Source organism: Miscanthus floridulus, chromosome 7 (genome assembly GCF_019320115.1).
Source record: "Miscanthus floridulus cultivar M001 chromosome 7, ASM1932011v1, whole genome shotgun sequence".
NCBI classification, from domain to species: Eukaryota; Viridiplantae; Streptophyta; class Magnoliopsida; order Poales; family Poaceae; genus Miscanthus; species Miscanthus floridulus.
The window spans coordinates 10,285,362-10,295,052 of NC_089586.1; positions in this window are offsets into that span (position 1 = coordinate 10,285,362).

The following is a 9,691-nucleotide window of genomic DNA, read 5'->3' on the forward strand; positions in this document are numbered from 1 at the left end:
AGTACCGCCGACAACCGTTTATGGCTGGCGTGATCGGCCCACAGAGATTGCCATGGATGAGCTCGAGAGCATCCTTCGTGCGATACTTGGCCGCCTTTGGGAATGGCAGCCTCCTTTGCTTCCTAGCCAGGCAGCTGTCACATAGCTCGCCTTTGTGCTCGATGTGGGGTAGCCCTCAGACCATCTTTTCTAGCCGACCAAGCGTGTTGAAGCTAAGATATTTGAACCGGGCATGCCACAGCCATGGCTCCTCGGTGTGCCTTGCCGCCAGGCACACTGGCTGCTCTACCTTTAGGTTGAGTAGGTACAATCGGTTCTGGGACCTCTTCACCTTGGCAAGAAGTCGCTGCTCCCGGTCCCTAATCCTAAGGACTCCATCCTTGATCAGCACCTCGCTACCATGCTCATCTAGTTGGCCAATGCTGGAATGCAGCTGTGGGATGTAATATACATTCGTTAGCGTGCGGTGCTCCCCGTTCTGGCACCTGAAGATGATGGTGCCGCGCCCTCGGATAGCCACCCTTGAGCCATCACCAAACTTCACCGTACCAATAACATCGTCGTCGAGCTCAGAGAAGGCTGCCTTAGAGCCCATCATGTGGTTGCTAGCACTAGAGTCCAGGTACCATCGCTACTCCTAGTCGCCGCCCACATGTTTGAGGAGGACTTGGGCGCACGGTTCGTCAAGATCGACAGCCTTTAGGGTCTTCATAGGTCCTTCCACTGCTATCACCTCTCCCTTCTCCTCGGCCTTGATGTCGTGCAGTGCATAGAACATCGCCATCAGGATAGTGGCCTCATCCTCATCATCAGCTTGTGCCAGATGAGCTTCAGCCTTCTTCTCCTGCTTGCGATTTGGGCACTCCCGTGCCCAATGGCCCATCTTCCTGCAGCGTCGGCAGGCATTGGGGTTGACTTGCTTCTTCCTCTCTGAAGAAGCCTTGCCATGGCACTTACCATCACCATCACAGCTAGAGGAGGCTACCCTAGAGTTCCTCTGAGCAGCCCACTCCTCCTCTGTCAGCAGCAGCTTGCCGCTGTCCTTTGTTGTTGTCACCTGCTCTAGGCACTCGTATACCGCCCATAGACCGCCTCCTCTTCATCGATGGTGACGCCGTGGCTCTTCAGCTTGCTGATGAGCGTTTATAGGCAGAGGGAGAAATCCTCCACTGATTCACCATCCTTGAACTTGAGGTTGGCGTACTCCTACTTTAGAAGCTGGGCCGTCGCCTTCTTTGCGCTATTGGAACCGATGCGCATTGCCGCAATAGCCTCCCATGCCTCCTTAGCAGAGCTTTTCGCCCCCAACGGCTCCCTGTACTTCGCTGGTATAGTAGCGAGGATAGCCTCCAATGCTGACATGTCATCTTCTTCACTGTTGGTGCCCTTGTCAACAGCATTCCATAGCCGTCGGGCTTTGAGTTTGACCTTCATGGTTACCGACCACTCTCCATAGTTGGTGCGAGTCAGCATCGGCCAACTGGTGCCGCTAACCTCCCACATCGTGCGAATAATGACCTCCTATCGTGGCTGGGCAGCTGTCGACAAAATATGGTCGGCAGTCTACCTAGGGGTATGCCCAAGGTAGTAGATTGTTGGCAGACAGATGCGCAAGCCACAAACAAGACGGTGATGCAAGACAGACACGAGGTTTTATCCAGTTTCGGCCGCCAAGAAGGCGTAATACCTATGTCCTGCGTCTGATTGTATTGTTGTATGTCAATGAGAGATGTTTTTTAGAGGGGTCCCCTGCCTGCCTTATATAGTCCGAGGGCAGGGTTACAGATCTGGAAACTAACCCTAGCCAGTTACAATTGCCATAGGTGGCCAGATAAGGATTCCTATTCTAATTGATTAGGGTCTTGCTTGATCGCTAAATCTGTCTTGACTCCTTGCGTGGGAATCCGAATAGGTTAGCCGGGCCGCGCATCGTCTTTTGGTGGACCGGACCCTCTGATCTAGGCTAGCCCAAGCCTAGTCATAAGGGTATAGGGGTTAATACCCCCATAGCTAGTCCCCGAGCACCATGTATTATGCTGCGACATGCCATTTGATCTCCTTCAACTAATGCAATCCGTCTTCATGTCATTTGCAACTGATTGAAACATTGACCAATCAAATGCGCCAGCATTCTGATAAGCACAGAGAGCAGTAGACCACGATTATAGCCGAAGATTCCAGTTGTCCAAAGAATGCATGGTGCTCTTAAAGAAGAAAGAAAAAGATTTCTTTCCTGGTGAAGTGTGCCCACTTGTATTTCTGAAAAGAAATGTAAGTGACCCTTGTATAGTAGTTGTTATGGCCAACAGTCAGAGCGTAGGGGTCAATAAAATAAACACATTCACCACAAGGTGAAGTACACCCACTTAGTCCCTGAGCCTGGTAGTAGGTGATGCAGGCACGTGGTGCCAGGGTCTAAAAAGAATTCCCATTCAAGTTGAAAATCCAATCATAATACAAGCGATACCAGATGCACCGGCAGGTGCATCGTACCGATGTAGTCCCCGAGCTTGCTGGAAGGCAAAGTATAAGCCTTGTAGCAAGGTCTAAATAAATGTCTCTCAACTGTATATGAGCACAAACCACATGTAGCCGAGGAGAGCAGTCTCCGAGCAGTGGTCGGGGTAGTTCCCGAGCACGATAGTAATCCTAACAATCAGTCAAAGCGTAGGGGTCGATTAAATAAACACATTCACCTCAAGGTGAAGTGTGCCCACTTAGTCCCCGAGCCTGGTAATAGGTAACGTAGGCACATGGTGCCAAGGTCTAAAAAGAATTTCCACTGAAGTTAAGAATCCAGTCGTCGTACAATCAATACGAGATGCACCGGCAGGTGCATCGTACCGATGTAGTCCCCGAGCTTGCTGGAAGGAGAAGTATAAGCCTTGTAGCAAGGTCCAAATAATTGCCTCTCGACTGTATGTGAGTACACATCACATGTAGCCGAGGAGAGCAGTCGTCGAGCACTCTTCGGAACAGTCCCCGAGCATGGTAGTGGTCGGAGCAGTCCCCGAGCACGGTAGTGGTCGGAGCAATCCCCGAGCATGGTAGTGGTCTGGGCAGTCCCCAAGCACTTTAGCGGTCTGGGCAGTGCCCGAGCACGGTAGTGGTCTGGGCAGTCCCCGAGCATGGTAGTGGTCTGGGCAGTCCCTGAGCACGAGACATGAAGCGAAGAAACAAATTGCGCTTGTACTATTACTTGGTGTATTTATTTATCTTCTTACTCTATCAAGTCTGATCTGACACGTCTGGTCAAGAAAGCAGATGGGTATAGCACATCATACTGTCTTCTTGTCCTTTCAAGCAAACAGTCGCTTGGCACCTATAAGGAGGTGCGTCAGTGTGGGTCCTCTCACACTAGCAACAAAGAGGCGCATACACTGATAACGAAGGGGCGCATATATTGGCATAGATCTCGAGGTTGTGAAAACAACCATCTGCGGCGCGTGCGCATGTCTTCCAAGAATCTCGAGCAGACAGAACAATAGAACTCTTGGTTATTTATAATATAGAACTGGGAAGTTACTTTTTACCGATCCCCATTACCATTCGCCGCCATAGCCTTCTTCTTTCTCTTGCCAACCCTAATACCTCCGAGATCATCACCAATCACCCCTCCACCGTATCCACCTCCTTAGCAAGGGCGAATTCATGGCGAAGAGTGACGCCTAGAAGAAAGCCGGAGTCATGGCGAAGGAGTGGTGGAAGTCAAGAAGCAATGAGTAGACCATCAAAGACCTCGTCATCATGGGAGTACTCCACAACAAGGCACTCATAGGATGGCGCACGCCAGAAGGAGAAGGGTACCCCGATCCACAACCAGGTGAGATTGTGGTTTTCGAAGATTTCTTCAAGCGGGGTTTTGGGGTTCTAGTGCACCCTTTCCTTCAGGGGCTCTGTTTGTATTATGAAATTGGGATTTGCAATCTGCATCCCAACTCGATTCTTCTTGTCTCCACCTTCATCCATCTTTGCAAAGCATATGGTGGCTTCTAGCCCCATTTTGACTTCTTTCGCCATCTTTTCTGTCTACGGAAGAAAGGAAGTGGCGGCTCAAAGATAGCCGGAGGTGTGTACCTCAATCTGCGTGATGAGATGAAGGCCCAGTACTTGCACTGCCCTTGAAACACATCGCTTTACGACTGGTACAAGAAGTGGTTCTACATCCATGAAGAGCCGAACTCTATCACACTGTGCGACATGGGGTTCATTCCGGAGAAGAAGAACAGCTGGTCGGAGAAGCCCGAGCACTTGGAACAGATCTCAGAACTTCTTGGGATGATCCCATGGAAGAAACTAGATGGTCTGAGCGTGGTTGGGAACTTCATCAGCCGAAGGATCCAGCCTTGCCAGAGGAGGGTACATCCCGGCTATGAGTACCAAGGTAGCATAGACCCAATGAGGACTAGGCAAGAGGCGCTCGACAAGATATAAGTCAAAGCCAGGATTGGAGAGCTATTCAAGTTAGCTGATCCAAATTATGTTAGGTTGAGCGACATCGAGCACGCTTTCAAGCTGGCCCGACCTCCCCCAAAGGTAAATTATGCTGCCTTGTACCCGTAGTATTGTGTTGTAACAGAAACTTAGTGTGTTATCGCCTTTATGTTTCCCAGATTAATGGTCGTGACAAAGCAGCAGTGTTCGTGTCTCCACCCCCTGGTGTGGATTGGCCACAAGTTGCCGACCCAACCACCCAGACCAGCGCCGGGATCGAAGACGTCGACTGGGCAACGGCCAGGGCCGCTGGTAAGCGGCCGGTGGCTAGCAAGCATCGTCAGGCCATCTTTACATTGTCAGATGATGAAACAGAGGATGCAGACATCTTTTGACTCATCCCTCGAAAGAGGAGGAGACAACTGGAGTCGACAAAGCAGGGTGGCTCCACCGTGCCAGTGGGACTCGCATCGCCGACCACTGCAACGCAGAAGACAAGCGGCAAAGGGATCGAGCATCAAGCCCCGGCGCCGGTACTGGTCGTAGAAAGAGACCCGGTGGCACCCACAGAGCATGTGGAGCAAGCACGGTCGAAGAGACACGCCTTCGCCACATCATTCCATGCTTCCAAGCTGTAAGTATTTGTAACCTTGATGCAAGCTTACAATTTATATTGAATACTATTGTCTTCTGAACTTATCTCTGATATATTAGGTCGGCGTCCACCGAAAATCCCGACCAACTAGCCGGGTGCGGCATGGCTCCACCAACAATCCCAGAGAAAACTGCCCAGAAGCCAGCTATGGAGGAACCTATAGTAGAAAGTCCACCAGAGCCCCAGCAGATGAGCGGCCAGACAACAGTTTCTGAGCAGGTGGTCGAGGGGAGAGCCGAGCCAAGTATAGGTGCTTCGAGCACTAACCCTGCTGAGGGGGACATGTCAGCGCCAAGGGTAACAGACCAAACCGTGGAGCAGCAGCCGGAGGTGGCATAGAGCACGCTTGCCAATGCTATGGCCCGTGGGAAAGCCATAGTGATCGCTGAGGCTGCAAACTCCGGACCAGCGCCGCTACCTGAATGAGAGGCCGAAGAGGACGAAGTAGAGGAGGTCCTCAGCCATCCCCAGGACAAACGACAACATGTATATGTGTCGCGCTGGCGGAACAACCAATGGGTTGTTCATGAAGAAATCCCAGAGGTCGAAGAGACCATGAAAGTTGAACGAGCGGCAAAACGCCTGGTGATGGAAGTCCAGGTATGTTTTGCATGACCACTTGATCCTACTATCTAGTCATACTTGTCTGACTTAGCTTTTGTACATGCAAGACTTAATGAAGACCACAAGGTACCGAAAGAAGTGCTTCGACCAGATTGAGGGGATCACAGCAAGCAATAAAGAACTGGTGGCCGAGGTGGAATGCTTGCGCCACCAACTTGAAGCCACCAACCAGGAGAGGACGGAGCAAGAGGCACAGAACCAGAACCTAGTCGTCTAGCTCAGTAACAAAGAGCAGGAAAGAACAAGTAAGTTGTCACTTTATCACAACAAGTGCATGACACGTGTTGTTGCATTATTGGTAGTAACAGCTGTAGTGCATGCTTAGAAGCCGAAGTAGTCCATCTCTAAGAGGAGAATAGCCGTGTGGCCGTAGAGTGTGGTCGCTTGAAGGAGGACAACAAGAAACTGGCGCATGACCAGTCGCAACTCTTGGACCGCACAACCAAGATGAAGGAGGAACTAAAAAGTAAGTGTTCTAGACCACCTTGCTCACTCTGTTGCCTACCTTATCTTGTCGTGGCATGACATTTTAATGTCTTGTGCGGTTTGCAATTTTAAAAGTCAATGCCAAGAAGCATCTGGAAAACATGATGAAAGATCATGACGGCTGGAAGGCGCGATGCCTAGAGATCACCGAGGATCGGGACACATGGAAGAACCGGTGCCAGGAAGTGGCAACTGGCATTTTGCCCGTCCTCGACCTTATCGACCCAGCGCTTACAGAGGAAGTGCCAAGGACGCCGTAGCTCGGACTAGTTGAGAGATGCCGAAAGGCATGGGGATGGTTCCAAGAGTTCGTGAAGGAGGTGGGTGAGTACACAGGCGCACATGTGCTAAGCATGGTGCGTGCCCACTACCCCCTGATCGATCTCAAGCGCTTGGAGGCTGGGTACCCGAAGGAGGTAGACCCAGACAAGGCTGAGGAGCTTCGGATGACCTAGCTGGACCTATCTTCAAAGATAATTGGTGACTTTAACCTATGTGGAGGTGGGACAGCACATGTACAGGGTACGCCATCAACAAGTCAGTTGGAAACGCCATCAGTTGCGAGCCAACCGGTGAAGCCTACGGTCTCAACCAGCCAGGCATCGGCGGGGCCATCCTCTTTAGCTCAACTAGTACAAGAGTCCCCGAGACTCGAGCAGGATGTTGGAAGCGGTGAGTAGCAGGTACCGCGTGCCTCGACCAGCCAACGGGATAGGCTAGAGCTATAGAAGAAGGATGTAGTTGTGTTATTGTAAACTTAGGCCTCTTCAGGCAAGCTTGTAATAATGTAACTGTATATCATCATAAGCTTGTTTGTTTTGTATAAAACGTATTTAAGCTTGAAACTCGTGTTGGTGTAACTAAGTGAGAACATGTTAGCGTTCTATTTAGTTGTACTAGTTTACTCGACACGTCATCCTAAAAAGTTTGTATGGCCCTGATTTGCCATGTGGTCGGAGTGTGAGGTGCGTGACCTGTGCACAGGTAGACGCGAACAAGTCAAACCAGGGGGACCTGCCGATCACCCGTAGCATAGAGAGCGGATCTCGTGCACGCATTGGGAGGAACCGGAGACAAGGCCTGCTCCGAAAACATGAGAAGGAATGGTGGTCGGCTTTGACTAGCTAAGTTAGAATAACTATAAAATTCGAAGTGACACATCAGAGTGGTCGGAGAAATCATAATAGCTTTATTGAATTAAATCAAAAGTACAAGAAGAGTACATATCTTAGTAGTTAAGCATAGAAATGCCTAAGCTTGTCGATGTGCCATGAATTGGGTAAGTCCATACCGTCCAGGTGAGCTAACCTGTAAGACGTTGGTCGTGTGACTTCCTTGATCATGAAGGGTCCTTCCCATGGAGTTGCGAGTTTATGGACACTAGCCTGATTCGTCTTCCACTTCAGGACCAGGTCCCCGACCATGAAGAACCGCTCTTTAACGTTCTTGTTGTAGTACCTCCACAAAACAGCAAGGTATCTGGCTATACGTACGCAAGAATCGAGCCGCTTCTCTTCTGCACTATTCACTTCTAGCTCCCGCACTTCATTGACCTTGCCTTCGTTGAAGTTCTCTACCCATGCTGATCTGAAAGTTATATCTGCTGGGAGGACTGCCTCAGCACTATAAACCATAAAGTATTGTGAGATGCCAGTGTTACGACTGGGCTGAGTTCTGAGGCCCCAGACCACGGCTGGTAATTCTTTGAGCCATCTTTCGGGAGCTTTGTCATTTTCCCTGTACATCCTCTTCTTCAATGCATCCAAAATCATACCGTTTGCCCGCTCGACCTATCCATTAGCTCTAGGGTGCGCCACCAAGACGTATTTTACTACTATGCTCCTTTCATCGCAGAAGTCCCAAAAAGCGTTCCCAGTGAACTGAGTACCCAGATCAGTGATGATGCTGTTGGGTATGCCAAAGCGGTGGATGACCTGGTCAAGGAACGCGATAGCCTTTTCTGAGGATGTCTGTACCAGAGGCATGTACTCTATCCACTTAGAAAATTTGTCGATCAGCACAGACACATGTAAATTTCCCGGGAGCCGGTTTGAAGGGCCCGATCATATCTAGTTCCCAGCATGCGAAGGGCCAAGAGGCTGGTATTGTCTAGATCTCATGTGCTGGTACGTGGATTCTCTTGGCGAAGAACTGACAACCCTCATAGTGGCGGACTAGCTTCTCTGCATCGGCTACCGCTGACGGCCAATAGAACCCTGCTCGGAAAGCCTTACCGACCAGTGTTCTTGAGGCTGCATGGTTGCCGCAGGAGCTAGAGTGGATTTGGTCTAGGAGATGTTCGCCATCCTCCTGGGTTATACACTTCATCAATATTTCCTCCTTTGCGTTCTTGCACCATAACTTGCCATCGACGAGCAGATACTGCTTACTTCGACGCATCAGGCGCTCGTTTTCTGTCCGATCAGTGTAACCGCTGCCATCTGTCAGGTACTTGATGAAAGGTACTCTCTAGTTGGGCTCATGAGTGGTCGGAGGTGGCTCGGTGGTGCTCAACGCCAGAACCGTAGCCACCAATTGCTGATCTGGAGGCTTGTCGACCGTGGAATCTTCCTCTTCGATGGAAGGCATGAGCAGGTCTTGGATGAATACGCCATGTGGGACTTTGGCTCAGGATGATCCTTACTTTGACAGCGCATCTGCTGCTTGATTTTTGTCCCGGACCACGTGTGTGTACTCAATGCCATAGAACCTACCTTCCAGCTTTCTGATCGATTTGCAGTATGCATCCATCTTTTCGCTGGTCGTGTCCTAGTCCTTGTTGAGTTGGTTGATGACTAGAGCCGAGTCTCCATAGACATAGAGATGTTTAACACCAAGCTCGACCGCAATGCGCAAACCATGTAGGCATGCTTCGTATTCGGCGGCATTATTAGATGCTGGGAAATAAATCCTAAGGACGTACCAGAGCTGCTCCTTGGATGGTGACACAAAAAGGACTCCTGCTCCTACGCCGTCGATGTTGAGAGAACCATCGAAGTACATCTTCCAATACTCGTCGGGCCCCTGAGAGGCAGGCGTGCTTAAGTCTGTCCACTCGACGATAAAATCGACGAGTGCCTGAGACTTGATTGTAGTACGGCTTGCAAATTCCAAGGAGAAGGGGCATAGCTCCATTGCCCATTTGACGATGCGCCCATTTGCATCCTTGTTGCTAATGATGTCTCATAGAGGGTACTCAGTCATGACCACCACATGATATCCATCGAAGTAATATTTCAACTTTCGGGATGTTATCAGTATGGCGTAGATCAACTTCTGAATCTGTGGGTACCTGGTCTTGGATTCATTGAGTACCTCACTGATGAAATAGATTGGTCATTGTACCTTGTAGACATGGCTGGGCTCATCACGCTCGACCACCATGGCCGTGGAGACCACTCGATTAGTCGCCGCAATGTAAAGCAGGAGTGTTTCGTCTTCTCTAGGAGTAGTGAGGACCGGAGGTGACATAAGGTATTGTTTTAGCTATGT